General features: G+C 42.9%; 1 protein-coding gene across 33 annotated transcripts in view; it reads left to right on the top strand.

Moving 5' to 3' along the window:
* The window catches only part of NSUN6 (NOP2/Sun RNA methyltransferase 6), a 141,256-nt gene that overhangs the window by 71,996 nt on the left and 54,652 nt on the right, over positions 1-14,608 (top strand). The gene's annotated exons all lie outside the window — the stretch shown is intronic.

The following is a 14,608-nucleotide window of genomic DNA, read 5'->3' as shown; positions in this document are numbered from 1 at the left end:
TGTTAGGTCCTTCTCTCTCTTTTTTTTTTTTAATAGGTCTCTATTTTTGAAAGACCTATTTTGAAATAGGTCTTTATTTTTGAGAGATAGTTTTACTGAGTATTAAATTCTTGGTTGATGGGTTTTTTTTTTTCTTTCTGTACTCCGAATATGTCATGTTACCATCTTTGGGGCTCCATTGTTCCTGATTAACAATCAACTCCTAATCTTTTATAGTTCCCTAGTACATGGCAAGTTGTTTTTCTCTTGCTTCCTTTAACATTTTCTCTTTGCTTTTGACTTTCAGCATTTTTACGATGATGTATCTGGTTGTGGATCTTTTTGCATTTGTCCACCTCAGAGCTAGTTGTTCTTTTTGGATGTGTACATTGCTTTTCATCAAATGTGGGTCATTTTCAGCCATAATTTTTTGAATATTACCTTTTTTTCTTGCTTTCCTTTTGGGACTACCTAAGTTGTGTTAATAATGCCTAAGTTGTCTTAATAATGTCACAAGTTTCTCTGAAGTTTGTGGTCATTTGTCTTCATTTTTGTATCTCTCTGACCTTCAGATTGTAACCAAAAACCTGATTAGCTGCATGCCACATTTAGAGTCTGATTAACAAGAGTAAGGTCTGGTACAAGGGAAATGGTTTCTTCCAAAGCTAGCTTAGGGAATGAGGCATACAGCATCCTGCATTTGTATGTGCTGCTTCACCTTTGGAGCAGAAAGCGGAAACTTTTATAAGGTTAAGGGGGGAAGTGAACGAGGGCAGGGCTCCCACTGCTAGCTGGTGCCTAATCTAACACAGTTTAATTGGCACCTTCCTGGGCAGGAATAAGTTGTAAAAGTGGCCAAGCAGGCATGATTTCGATATGTCCTCCTGGTGGATGAAAGTGCCCCCTACTCCCCACAAGAGTGGCAACCCCTAGAGGGTGGAAATTTCAAGACCACCCCCTGGAGGTGAAAGTTCGCTGGCCAGTATGGTTTGGTCTGCAAATTGACTGTCAGTTCTCTAGGAGAGATCTGTCTTGGAGGCTTAGTTAGAAGAACTTGCCTTGCAGGGAATGTCTGGTGAGGGGAAAGTGTGTAAAAGGTTAAATTTGCGTTTCTGAAGGGCTAAGTAGGAAACAAACAGGGAATAGGGAAAGGGGAGAAGAGAACAGAAAATAATTTTTAAAATAGCAATTCATTCCTTTTTCTTAGAAAAATGCAAGCACTCAGTTACAAGATTACATAATCTATATTCTTCTGTCTTCAAGTATGCTCATTTTTTTCTGTGGGCTTAACTCTGGTTGAGCCCCTCTAGTGGAATTTTTAAGAACTGTACTTTCAACATCTTGATTTCCTTTTTTAAAAATTTCCCTCTATTGATATTCTCTATTTGATGAAACATGACGACCATATCTCCCTTTACATTTTTAAGCATGTTTTCCTTTCCTTTAATTCTTTGAACATATTTTTATTGGCTGCTTTAAAGTTTTTGCCTGCTAAGTCTGGCAGCTAAACTCTCTCAAAGTTAACTTTTTTGGCTGCTTTTTCTCCCCTACCAATGGGTCACATTTTCCTTTTTCTTTGCATATCTCATATTCTTTTTTCAGCTGAAAACTGGACATTTTAGGTAATACTGTCAACCGCGTCCGTGTGAAGAGACCACCAAACAGGCTTTGTGTGAGCAACAAAGCTTTTAATTCACCTGGGTGCAGGTGGGCTGAGTCCGAAAAGAGAGTCAGCAAAGGGAGATAAGGAAGGGGTTGCCTTATAGGAGTTGGGTAGGTAATGGCAAATTACGGTAAAAGGTGGTTATCTATTGTTAGCAGAGGAGGGGGTTACAAGATGCATGGTGGAGAGATCATAAGACTTATTGTCCAGAAGAAGAATGTCACAAAGTTGACTGATCAGCCAAGGTAGGGCAGGGACACGTCACAATAGTAAAATATTATAATTTTAGTTGATCAGTTAAGGCAGGAACTGGCTGTGGTTTTTGGCTGTGGTTTTTCTTTGGCTGCTCCAGACTTCTTGGCTCCTGCAGGCTATCTGGATGTGTATGTGCAGGTCACAGGGGTTATAATGGCTGAGCTTCGTCTCAGAGGCCTGACAAATACATCGTAACAACTTGAATGCTAATTCACCTCCTCCCCAGGCTTGTTGTGATAGTTTGCTTATTTGTTTAGTGTCATGGCTCCACTATTTTAGTAAACTGTATTCCTTCAGCATGTGCAGCTGAGATGTCACTCCTCAGCAGCTTTTTTGACATGGGCATAGTACTCCTGGGATTACAGTGGTTTTAGTTTTCGCAGGGCTCACTTTGTCTCTTTCCCTGCTCCTTGTGTTAAACTGTGTGCTTCAGTTGGCATTACAGAGCACTGTTACCCTCCACTAATTGCAGATTGATTGCTTTATTCTTTTCAACAGTGCCCTGGGACATAAGTTGCCCCACCATCTGATCCAATGAATATGAGATCCTTTGCATAGGTAATCTTTCTGAACAGTCTTTGAGGTTTTTCGCAGCCCAGAAGGCTCTTTTCACTGTCTCATACCTTGATTCTCTCATAAACTTCTCCGGTCTTTGGTTTAGCTGATTCTTCTCTTGGAGCTCCCAGCCTCCTCTTAATTGCTCACCACCACAATCTCCGTTATTTTCAAGAGTGTGCTGAGGCTTAAAATTCCACACCTTCTGTTCAAAATAAAGTTAGCTTAAAATTCCACACCTTCTGTTCAAAATAAAGTTAGTTTGTTACAGTAGGTAGCTAGTCAGACATAAACAGGGCAGGAGAGAGCCTCCACAACCGGGAATGTCAGGCAAGCATCAGGTGACGGTCAGGCAGTTGTTAACTGTCTTTCTAAAATAATAATTGGTTGCAGCCAGTGCCAGGGAGAGGTAGTCTCCCAGAAGACAGAAAAAACGTGAAACTGGTGATCAGCATTCTGATAAGATCTCAGGAGTTGGCTGAGTGGGCTCACACATGCACACGAAGGCAAAGTCGTGGAAGTTTAACTGGTATATGACCTCCTAGGGACTTTCGGCTGGTAAGGGAAGAACGCCTCAGCAAGAATGCACACAACTCCAGTAATTATGTTACTGGAAAGGGGTCCAGATCCAGACCCCAAGAGAGGGTTCTTGGATCTCCTGCAAGAAAGAATTCAGGATGAGTTCATAGAGTAAAGTGAAAGCAAGTTTATTAAGAAAGTAGAGGAATAAAAGAATGGCTGCTTCATAGAGCAGCCTTGAGGGCTGCTGGTTTCCCTTTTTTCTTTTTTTGAGATGGAATCTCACTCTGTCACCAGTCTGGAGTGCAGTGGCACGATCTCGGCTCACTGCAGCCTCCGCCTCCCGGGTTCAAGCGATTCTCCTGCCTCAGCCTCCTGAGTAGCTGGGACTACAGGCGCGTGCCACCGCACCCAGGTAATGTTTTGTATTTTCAGTGGAGACGGGGTTTCACCATGTTGGCCACGATGATCTCGATCTCTTGACCTTGTGATCCGCCCACCTCGGCCTCCCAAAGTGCTGGAATTACAGGCATGAGCCACCATGGCTGGCTTGTTTGCCCATTTTTATGGCTATTTCTTGAGTATATGCTAAACACGGGATAGAGTATTCATACCTCCCATTTTTAGACCTTATAGGGTAATTTCCTGATGCTGCCATGTCATTTGTAAATTGTCATGGTGCCAATGGGAGTGTAGCAGTGAGGACCACCACAGGTCACTTTCATCGCCATCTTTGTTTTGGTGGGTTTTAGCTGGCTTCTTTATTGCAAACTGTTGTTATCAGCAAGGTCTTTATGACCTGTATCTTGTACTGGTCTTCTCTGTCATCCTGTGACTAAGAATGCCTTAACTTACTGGGAATGCAGCCCAGTAGGTCTCAGCCTTATTTTACCCAGCCCCCATTCAAGATGGGTGGTTCAAACGCCTCTGATAAACAGACTGTGCACGCTCCCCTCCCAAGTGCGAGCAGGCCACTGTCCATGCTGGCAGCCCACCCCAAGGGAAGAATCAGGAGAAGTAATGCCAGACTCCAGAAGTATGTCAGCATACAAAACCCCAAGTCAGAAGGTCAGACCATGCACTTGATCTCTCAAGTCGCCCAGTTGGCCCTCTTCCAAGTGTACTTTACTTCCTTTCATTTATGCTTTAAACTTTCTAATAAACTTTCACTCCTGCTCTAAAATTTGCCTCAACCAAGATCACTGCCTTGTGCCCCTTGGTCGAACTCTTTCTCCTGAGGGGGCAAGAATTGAGGTTGCTGCAGACCCACACAGAGTTACTCCTGCTAACAGGTTCACTTGGGGAGAGCTTCAGAACTCTGTTCTTCCTTTCTGCATCTTGGGTAAAACCTCTGGGCCACTGCTGCAGAGATGGGGGCAGGGCAGTGGTTTGTTTCTCTTGGAGCCAGACTCTTGATGCTGGGCTGGGGTGGCAGCCTCTGGTCTTTTGGCTTGCCTCTCCTGGGATGGAACCTCTTCACTTTGCTCTTGGGTGAGGGTAATCAGGGGTTAAATATTCTTAGCCTACTGTGCCTGGGTAGAGCTTCCCACCTATGAATGGGGGCTGGATGGAGGAAGATAGCCCCCAGTTCTCTGGCTCTTATCTGGAATTATAGCCTGTGCAAGGTGGAGCTGGGGCACATGAGACAAGCTGACAAGCCTGTCCCTCTTAGGGAGAGACCACAGTCCTTTCATTCCTTGACTGGGAGCTTAAGGAGAGAGGGAGTCTTGTGTTCTTGGCTGCACCCACATGAACTAGATCTTATTCTGAGCTTCAGAGAAGTGGAAGGCAGTTGGAAAAGGGAGAAAAGAGTGGGTCATGGCACAAATGCACAGATTCTCACTGTTCTTATTAAGATGTGGTTGATTTTCTTAAATAAATGTTTCTTCATTTGCTGTGTGGTCTTAGGACATTTTCCAGAGGCTTCAAAGGGTTGTTTTTGTTTTTGCCGCTGGAGAGAGCGTCTGCAGAACTCCCCATGCCCTTATTCCAGAAGTCATGTCAATCTCATTTAACACAAAATTGCTCCTAAATTACACACCACCTCAAAGTAATACAGTTTCAGAGATCCCTAGGTGTAGTTACAGGTGCGAAAGGAAAATAAATCTTGGGACCCCAAATCACTAAGCTAAAGGGAAAAGTCAAGCTGGGAACGGGTTAGGGCAAACGTGCTTCCCATTCTATTCAAAGTTATCCCTCTGCTCACCTGAGACAAATGCACATCTGATTGCCTTTTCTCCCCTATTGTTTATATAAAAATGCAGATTTATTGAGGCAGACTAAATTGTGTATTCAGTGGAAGGCTGATCAAGACTCAAAAGAATGCAACCCTCTGTCTCTTAGCTACTCCTAACCTGGAAGCCCCACTTCCACCTTACTGGAGAACCAGTGTACATTTTACACATATTGATTGATGTCTCATGTCTCCCTAAAATGCATAAAAGCAAACTGTACCCCCAACCACCTGGGGCACATGTCTCAGGACTTTCTGAGGCTGTGTCGTGGATGCATTCTTAACCTTGGTAAAATAAACTATCTAAATTGACTGAAACCTGGTTCAGATATTTTGCATTCACACAGGACTATATATTATGTGAAAAAGCATTTAATGAATAAAAATATGAGGTCGGGCGACGTGGCTCAGGCGTGTAATCCCAGCACTTTGGGAGGCTGAGGCAGGTGGATCACGACGTCAGGAGATCGACACCATCCTGGCTAACACGGTGAAACCCTGTCTCTACTAAAAATACAAAAAATTAGCTGGGTGTGGTGGCGGGCGCCTATAGTCCCAGCTACTCAGGAGGCTGAGGCAGGAGAATGGCGTGAATGGGAGGCAGAGCTTGCAGTGAGCCGAGATTGCTCCACTGCATTCCAGCCTGGGTGACAGAGCGAGACTCCATCTCAAAAAAAAAATAGTAATAAAAAAGTTAAAATCTGAGTGTTCTTAACTAGAAATAATTCTTAGCATATATCTCATGCCTTTCTAATTTTGAATAAAAGAAACTTCACTCACACCAGGTATGTCTGGGGGTCATTCTGGTGATCCTAGCCTGTTCTAAGAAAGGTCTGGAATATTTGTGGGAGTTTCATAATTTAATGTCTATATAATTATCATCTAGTACTTCAATGAGAATATTAGAAGTGGTGAATGCAGAGATGACACATTACCATTACCGTTCACAGGTTCACCATTTACAGATGTGTCCTATATAAGACATATGATTGAGGGTGAGTGCGCTGAAATGCAGCCCATAGTTTCTTCGTCATGGTACAAGATCATTGATACGGAGCTTGGGCACCTTATTCCATTTTTAAAACAGGTAGCTTATGGGCTTTCAGGTAGCCTGGGCCTTTAAGGAACTGTTGTGAGCTGTGTTTTACCGGAATTCAGCTGGCCACAGGATTAAAAGACAACCAGAAGGTATTTCAGTAGAGAGAATTTAGTACAAATTTATGCCGGAGAGAGAGAATATAAACCAACAGTCTAAGGAACTAGTTGAATAGATGTTGGGGGGCTGTAAAGCAACGGAGAGCCCTGGGGCAACCTAGAGCTGATGAGTGCAGGGAGCAGCCCTTTCCCCTGAGCCAGAGAAATGACAGGAAGGGCCACCTACCACAACCAAAAGGCTTACAGGATTTGAAACCAGTCTGGCCAACATGGTGAAACCCCCATCTCTACTAGAAATACAAAAATTAGCTGAGTGTGGTGGCATGTGCCTGTAATCCTAGCCACTCAGGAAGCTGAGGGAGGAGAATCGCTTGAACCCAGGAGGCGGGGGTTGCAGTGAGCCGAGATGGTGCCACGGCACTCCAGCTTGGGTGACACAAGTGAAACTCCATCTCAAAAAAAAAAAAAAAAAAAAAAGGCTTAGAGAAGAGGCTCCATGGAGCTGGGCTTCTCAGCTCAAAGGTCCTGCCTAGCTGCTGCTCGTTACTTAGGACTCAGAGCAGGGAACCTCCTGGTTATAAGTGTGCCTTTACTGTGTTATAAGTAAGGTTTTGGTGCTGCAAAAGAAATAGCACTCGAATATACAATTTTCTTTTTTACCTCTCAGCAAGGCGATTTACTTCTGTAGAAGGGTACGCCCTTACAGATGGAGCAATGGTAAGCTCACACTTGGACAAGGGAGGGGAAGGGGTTCTTATCCCTTACGCACATGGCTCCTGCTGCTGTGTCATTCCCCTATTGGCTAGGGTTAGACCACACAGGCTAAATTAATTCCGGTTGGCTAATTTAAAGAGAATGACAGGGTGAGTGGTTTGGCGAGAGCCAGGGTAGATCAGAATGAGTCAGGGAGGAGCAGGTAATCAGAATGAGTCAGGGTGGAGCAGGTGATCGATAAAGGTTGCGTTATGAGGAAGTTAAGTTTAAAAGTAGAAGGCCAAGAATTGAACATACTGACATATTGATTCTTTGAAGAGAAATTTAGAACTCATATCTAATAATTCCCTCTTCTCACATTTTCCTTATAGCTCTTTCTCTTCAAACTTCTTTAACATGTCTTGGCTTAGTTGTTCTGCTTGATTTTCCAAAAGGAGAAACTTCTCTGGATAAGGTGGAGATAGTTAAGGGAGATTTTAGTAAGTGCCATTTCTATGAGCCTCTGTACCAACCCATGGATGCATGGTATGACACAGCACCCAAGAAGAAGAAGTACACCCATTACGGCTGCGAGGGAAGTAAGAATTGAGGCTATTATTCCTTTCCATTTACTGAACCACTTTTCTAGCCATCCTATAAAAGGGTCATTTACCCTTGAGTTGTTGGCTAACTCATTAGACAGAGCAGTCAGACCTTGCAATGCCTTTGTTATACTTCCATCAGGGGCAGTGGTGTTTGGGATGAAGGTACAACTTTGAGTTTTAATTATGAATCAAACTCCTCCTCTTTCTGCTAATGTCATGTCTAAGGCTATCCTATTTTCCCAAGCTATCTGGCTAGTAGCCCCTAATTGCTCAGCTATTCCTTTAACAGCATCTGTAGTGTAGTTAATAGATCGCCGTTGGTTGTAATAGATGTAGTGTATCCAATCTACATTTTTATTGTCACCTACCAAAATATTGACTCAAATCCTGCAGCTATTTGATTTCAGGCTTTAAATTGATCTGGTATTCCCCATGAGACTCCAATTGCGTCTAAATAGACATGAGAGTTGAAGGACCCATAAGGGGCTTCTCTTGCTTTACAATGTCCTATTTTTTCTTCCTCTGGTTGATGAAATGCCAGGGTGAAAGGGATAGCTAATTGTACTAAAGCACAGGTGTCACTCCAGTTACTTGGCAGAGTATCCAGTAAAGGTCTACCACAATACCACCACAATCTGCTCGGGGACGAACAAGGGCTGACTGATTGGTAAGCTCTTAAAAATTCTTAAGCTCACTGAATCCCTTCCAGTCTCCAAGGAATGCTAAGTTTCCTCCCTGTCATGAGAGACACAAAGTGAACTTAGTGTTGGGGGATGGAAGCTGGATGGCCCTCAGGGGCTGACCTGCAGGGTGTCAAACTTCGGGATGTAGCAGAGAGAGAGTTTGGCATGACTTGTTACCCCAGGCTGTAGAATCCTGGAAAAGAGTTTTAGTTTAGTTTTAGGAAATTACATAAACTGTTTGAGGCAGTCCATCCTTGCTCTTTCGTGGTCCACAGAATGTTGGACCAACGATGGCATAAAAGCTGTACTTTGGGGGTAAGACTCCTGGTTGACACTGGGGTCTATTGAAATCTCCGTGGATTAAATGGTCCCAATTCACTAATACCTAGTTTGAGGAGAGCCAGGAGGGACAGAGGTACTTTTCTGAAGTGGAGATCTGTCTTCGACTTGGCAAGTCCTTACAGGGTATAAGAAGGCAAGCATCAAATGCAGTAGTTTGAAGTGAAAATGACTTGGTTATGTTAATACTAGATGGTCAACAATAGAGCAAGGAAAGAAGAAAGAGTAATAGATCAAAGAGTTAAATTCTTAGCTTTAGTTTGGTAGGGTTTTCCCCTGGGACTATGGCCCATGACTCTGGATGGGGCAGCGCTTTCTTGACTCAGTTGTGATGAGTCCATCCTCTCTCAGCTGTACGGACTGTGGTTTCAGTAGTTAGGAGCACTAAGTAAGAACCTTCCCAGGCTGGCTTGAGCTTCTCCTTCCAGGTTTTGATGAGGATGTGATCCCCAGGCTGACCTTGATGCACCCGGAACTCTAAGGGCGGCGCCTGTGCTAATAGACCTTTAGTTTTAAGAGAAGAGAAAGTAGAAAATAGACCAAGTATATAATTTTTTAGGAACTGATCTTTTGTTTCAAAGGTAGGAATATCAGCAGCGGAGTGTAAATAAGGCAATCCATAGAGCATCTCATAAGGAGAAAGACCAGTATCTTTCTGTGGTGCATTTCAAATTCTCAGCAGGGCAATAGGAAGACACTTGGTCCATGGCAATCGATTCTCTAAGACTAACTTGGTTAAGTGGTTCTTAAAGGTCTGATTCATTCTTTCTACTCTCCCTGTTGAGGGTTGGTGCCAGGGAGTATGGTATTGCCATCTAATGTCTAATGTTTGGGGTAGCTGTTTAATAATGTGTGTGGTGAAATGAGTTCCATTGTCTGAATCAATGTTCTCTATTAGTCCAAACCTGGATACTATATTTTCAATTAGGGCCTTAACTACATTATTGGCTGTCACATTTGAAATGGGGATAGCCTCAGCCCAGTGAGTGAGGTGGTCTACTATCACTAGTAAATATTTTAGACGGCCTATTGGAGACATTTCTGTGTAATCAACGTGGATACTTTGGACTGAACTTAAGCCCAGATTCCTTCACCTGAGAGGTAATCTTTTTATAGTTTATTAGTTTTCTTACATACTAAGCAACTATTTATAACCTGTTTGGCCAGGGTATAAATTCCTATACAACCATAAACTCTGACAATTATGTCACACATGGCCTGGGGCCCCCAATTGGTCCCTTGATGTTGTTGGGATAAGACGTCCCTCCTAAGGGCTTTAGACAACATTTCTCTCTGGTCTGGCAATATCCATTTTCATTCTGAATTCTCTTTAGCGCCTATTTTTATTAGTTTTTCCTTTTCGATGGAAGAGAAAATGGGGATTACAGTAGGAGGAGGGAGATGGGGAGTTAAGTGAAAAATATGCATTTCAGAAGATACAACAGACTGCTTGGCTACGTGATCTGCTGGGTTATTTCCTCGACTTTCAAAAGGAAGGCTTTTCTGGTGTCCGGAAACATGGACAATAGCTGTTTCCTCTGGCAACTGAAGATTATTCAGTACTTGGGTGATTAGCTCCTTGTGAACACGGTCTTGATCTTTAATATTAATGAGACTTCATTCAGTCCGAATTTTCCCAAATGTATGAGCCACTCCAAAGGCATACCTGGAATTGGTATAGATGGTTCCTTCCTGGTTCTGTAAGTACTGTAAGGCTTGGCTGAGTGCAAACAGCTCACACGTTTGAGCAGACCAGCTGTTGGGCAAGTTTCCTGATTCAATTTCTACAAGAGTTTCTCTATCAATCACTGAATGCCCATTGTGTCTTTTTCCCTCAGTCACCTGGGAGGAACCATCTATGAATAAGTGCCATCCAGTCTGGAAGGGAGTTTCTTCTAGGTCTGGTCAAAACTTTGTATGATAATAAATTAAATCTAACGTGTGTTCCCTCCTTAGATTTGGATTTCCTGTTAGGAAACCTGCTGGGTTGAGTGAATTTTCGGTGGTCTATGTTAAATCATTCTTTTCCAACAGAATGGCTTCATACTTTAAGATTCTCGAGTCAGTAAGCCATCTCCCTGCTCTCTGGTTAAGGTAGTTCTAACTTGGTGAGGCGTGCTCGCTCTCAGTTTTCCTCCAAAGGTTAACTTTCTGCTTTCTTCGACTAATACTGTGGTAGCCATGTTGGACTGGATGCATTGAGGCCATCCACAAGTGACTGGGTCTAAGACATTTGACAGGAAGGCCACAGTCTGCTGGCAGCCTCCATGTTCTTGAGTCAGCACTCCTAAAGCTACTCCACTGTCCACATTAACAAAAAGGTGGAATGGCTTTTCTGGGGAGGGTAAGGCTAAAACAGGGGCAGTTATGAGCCTTTCCTTCAGCTTCTCAACTTGATTAACTTCCTCAGAAGTCCACAGGATATGGTTAGGCTTCTCCTGGGCAAATTTTCGATATAACAGTTTACTGTGCAGTGCATATGAGTCAATCCATAAGTGGCAGTATCCAACTAAGCCTAAAAATTTCCTGAGTTCTTGTTTAGTTTGAGGCAAGGGTAGGGACATGATTCCCTCGATTTGTTCACGCCTTATTCTTCACTTGCCTGCACTTACTAAGTGGCCTAAATATTTAACTTTGGGCTTTACATACTGAAGCTTTCTTTTTGAGACTCGTAGCAACCCTCAAACTGCAGATGGTTAAGAATATGTGTAGAGAAGTCAGTTACCTTCCCTATATCTTCATCAGATTTGAGAAGGTCATCCACGTACTGGAGAAGGCATATTTGTTCTGGGATTCCAACTTTTTCTAGAACTTGTTGTAAAATTTGGCCAAAAAGACTGTGGGAGAATGGAATGGAGAATGGAGAACGGAATGGAATGGAATGTAGAATGGTATGGAGAATGGAACGGAATATGGAATGGAATGGAGAATGGAATGGAAAGGAAAATGGAACAGATGGAATGGAAGGGACAATGGAATGGAATGGAGAATGAAAAGGAATTGGAAATTGAATGAGGAATGGAAAGGAATGGGTAATGGAATGGAATGGAGAATGGAATGGAATGGAGAATGGAATGGGATGGAGAATGCAGAATGGAATGCAATGGACAATGGAAAATGGAATGGAGAATGAAATGAAACGGAGCATGCAATGGAATGGAGAATGGAATAGAACGGAGAATGCAGTGGAATGGACAGTGGAATGGAATGGAGAATGGAATGGAATGGAACGGAGAATGGAATGAAATGGAGAGTGGAACGGAATGGAGGATGGAATGGAATGGAGTGTAATGGAGGATGGAATGGAATGGAGTGGAACGGAGAATGGAATGGAGTGGAACGGAGAATGGAATGGAATGGAGAAGAGAACGGAGAATGGAATGGAATGAAGAATGGAATACAGTGGAGAATGGAATGGAATGGAATGGAATGGAGAATGGAATGGAGAATGGAATGGAGAATGGAATGGAATGGAGAAAGGAATGGAATGGAATGGAGAATGGAATGGAGGATGGAATGGAATGGAAAATGGAATGGAGAATGGAATGAAATGGAGAAAGGAATGGAATGAAATGCAGAAAGGAATTGAATGAAATGGAGAATGGAATGGAGGATGGAAGGGAATGGAGTATGGAATGGAAGGGAGAATGGAATGGAATGGAGTTTGAAATGGAATGGGGAATGGAATGGAGAATGGAATTGAAAGGAGGATGGGGAATGGAATGGAGAAGGGAATGGAATGGAGAATGGAAGGAGAATGGAGAATGGAATGGAATGAAGAATGGAATGGAGAATAGAATAGAATGGAAAGGAGAATGGAATGAAATGGAGAATGGAATGGAGTTGAAATGGAATAAAAGGAAAGGAATGGAGAATGGAATGGAATGGAAATGGAATGGAATAGGGAATGGAGATGGAATGCAGAATGGAATGGCGAGTGGAATGGAATGGGGAATTGAATTGGGAATAGAATGGAATGGACAATGGAACGGGGAATGGAATAGAATGGACAATGGATTGGAATGGAATGGAATAGAAAATGGAATGGAATGGAGTATGGAATGGAATGTGGAGTGGAATGGAGAATGGAATGGAATGGAGATTGAACTGGAAGGGAGAGGAATGAAATGGAGAATGGAAGGGAATGGAATGGAGAATGGAATGGAATGGACAATGCAATGGGGAAGGGAATGGAGTGAACAATGGATTGAAATGGAATGGAATAGACAATAGAATGGAATGGAAAATGGAATGGAATGTGGAGTTGAATGGAGAATGGAAGGGAATGGAGATTGAACTGGAAGGGAGAGTGGAATGAAATGGAGAATAGACGGGAATGGAATGGAGAATGGAATGGAATGCAGAATGTATTGGATTGTGGAATGGAATGGAGAATGGAATGGAGAATAGAATGGAATGGAGCATGGAATGGAATGGAATGTAGTGGTCAGTAGAATGGGGTGGAGAATGGAATGGAATGGAGAAGGGAATGGAATGCAGTGGAGGATGGAGTGGAATGGAGAATGGAATGGAATGGAGAACGGTATGGAGAATGGAATGGAGGAAGGAATAGAATATGGAATGGAATGGAATGCAGTGGTGAATAAAATAGAATGGAGAATGGAATGCAGTGTAATGGAATGGAGGATGGTATGGAGAATGGAATTCAGTGGGAAAGGGAAGGGAAAGGAATGCAATGGAGAATGAAATGCAATGGAGAATGGAATGGAATGGAGACTGGAATGGAATGCAGTGCTGAATGGAGTGGAATAGAAAATGGAATGGAATGGAGAATGGTATGGAGAATGGAATGGAAAGGGGAATGGAATGGAGAAAGGAATAGAATATGGAATGGAATGGAGAATAGAATGGAATGGAAAATGTAATGGAATGCAGTCGTGAATAAAATAGAATGGAGAATGGAATGCAGTGTAATGGAATGGAGGATGATATGGAGAATGGAATGGAATGGAGAATGGAATTCAGTGGGAAATGGAACGGAAAGGAATGTAATGGAGACTGGAATGGAATGGAGACTGGAATGGAATGGAGAATGGAATGAAATAGAGAAAGGAATGGAATGAAGTGGAGAATGGAATGGAGGATGGAATGGAATTGAATGGAGAATGAAATGGAATGGAGGATGGAATGGAATGCAGAATGGAATGGAATGGAGAATGGAAAATGGAATGGAGAATAGAATGGAATGGAATGGAGAATGGAATGGAATGGAGAATGGAAGGAGAATGGAATAGAATGGAGAATGGAACAGAATGCAGAATGGAATGGAATGTGGAATGGAATGGAATGTGGAATGGAATAGAGAATGGAATGGAATGGAGAATGGAATGGAGATGGAATTGAGATTGGAATGGAACGGAGAATGAAATGGAGTGCACTGCAGTGGAGAATGGAATGGAATAGAGAACGGAATGGAATGGACATTGGAATAGACATGGAATGGAGAATGGAATAGAATGCAATGGAGAATGGAGTGGGGAATGGAATAGAATGGGGAATGGAATGGAAAGGGGAAGGGAATGGAATGGAGAATGGATTGGAATGGAATAGAGAATGGTTTGGAATGGAATGAAGAATGGAATGGAATAGAGAATGGAATGGAATGTAGAATGGAATGGAATGGAGATTGAACTGGAATGGAGAGTGGAATGCACTGGAGAATGCAAGGGAATGCAATGGAGAAAGGAAGGGAATGCAATGGAGAAAGGAAGGGAATGGAAAGGAGAATGGAGAATGGAATGGAATGAAGAATGGTATGGAACAGAATGGAGAATAGAAGAGAATGGAATGGAGAATGGAAGGGAATGGAATGGAGAATGGAATGCAGTGAAGAATGGAATAGAATAGATAGTGGAATGGAGAATGGAATGGAAAGTGGAATGGAATGGAGAATGGGATGGAATGGAGC

Source organism: Gorilla gorilla, chromosome 8, assembly GCF_029281585.2.
Source record: "Gorilla gorilla gorilla isolate KB3781 chromosome 8, NHGRI_mGorGor1-v2.1_pri, whole genome shotgun sequence".
NCBI lineage: Eukaryota > Metazoa > Chordata > Mammalia > Primates > Hominidae > Gorilla > Gorilla gorilla.
The sequence above is the reverse complement of the archived record's forward strand: the minus strand, read 5'-3'. Positions and strand labels throughout refer to the sequence as shown.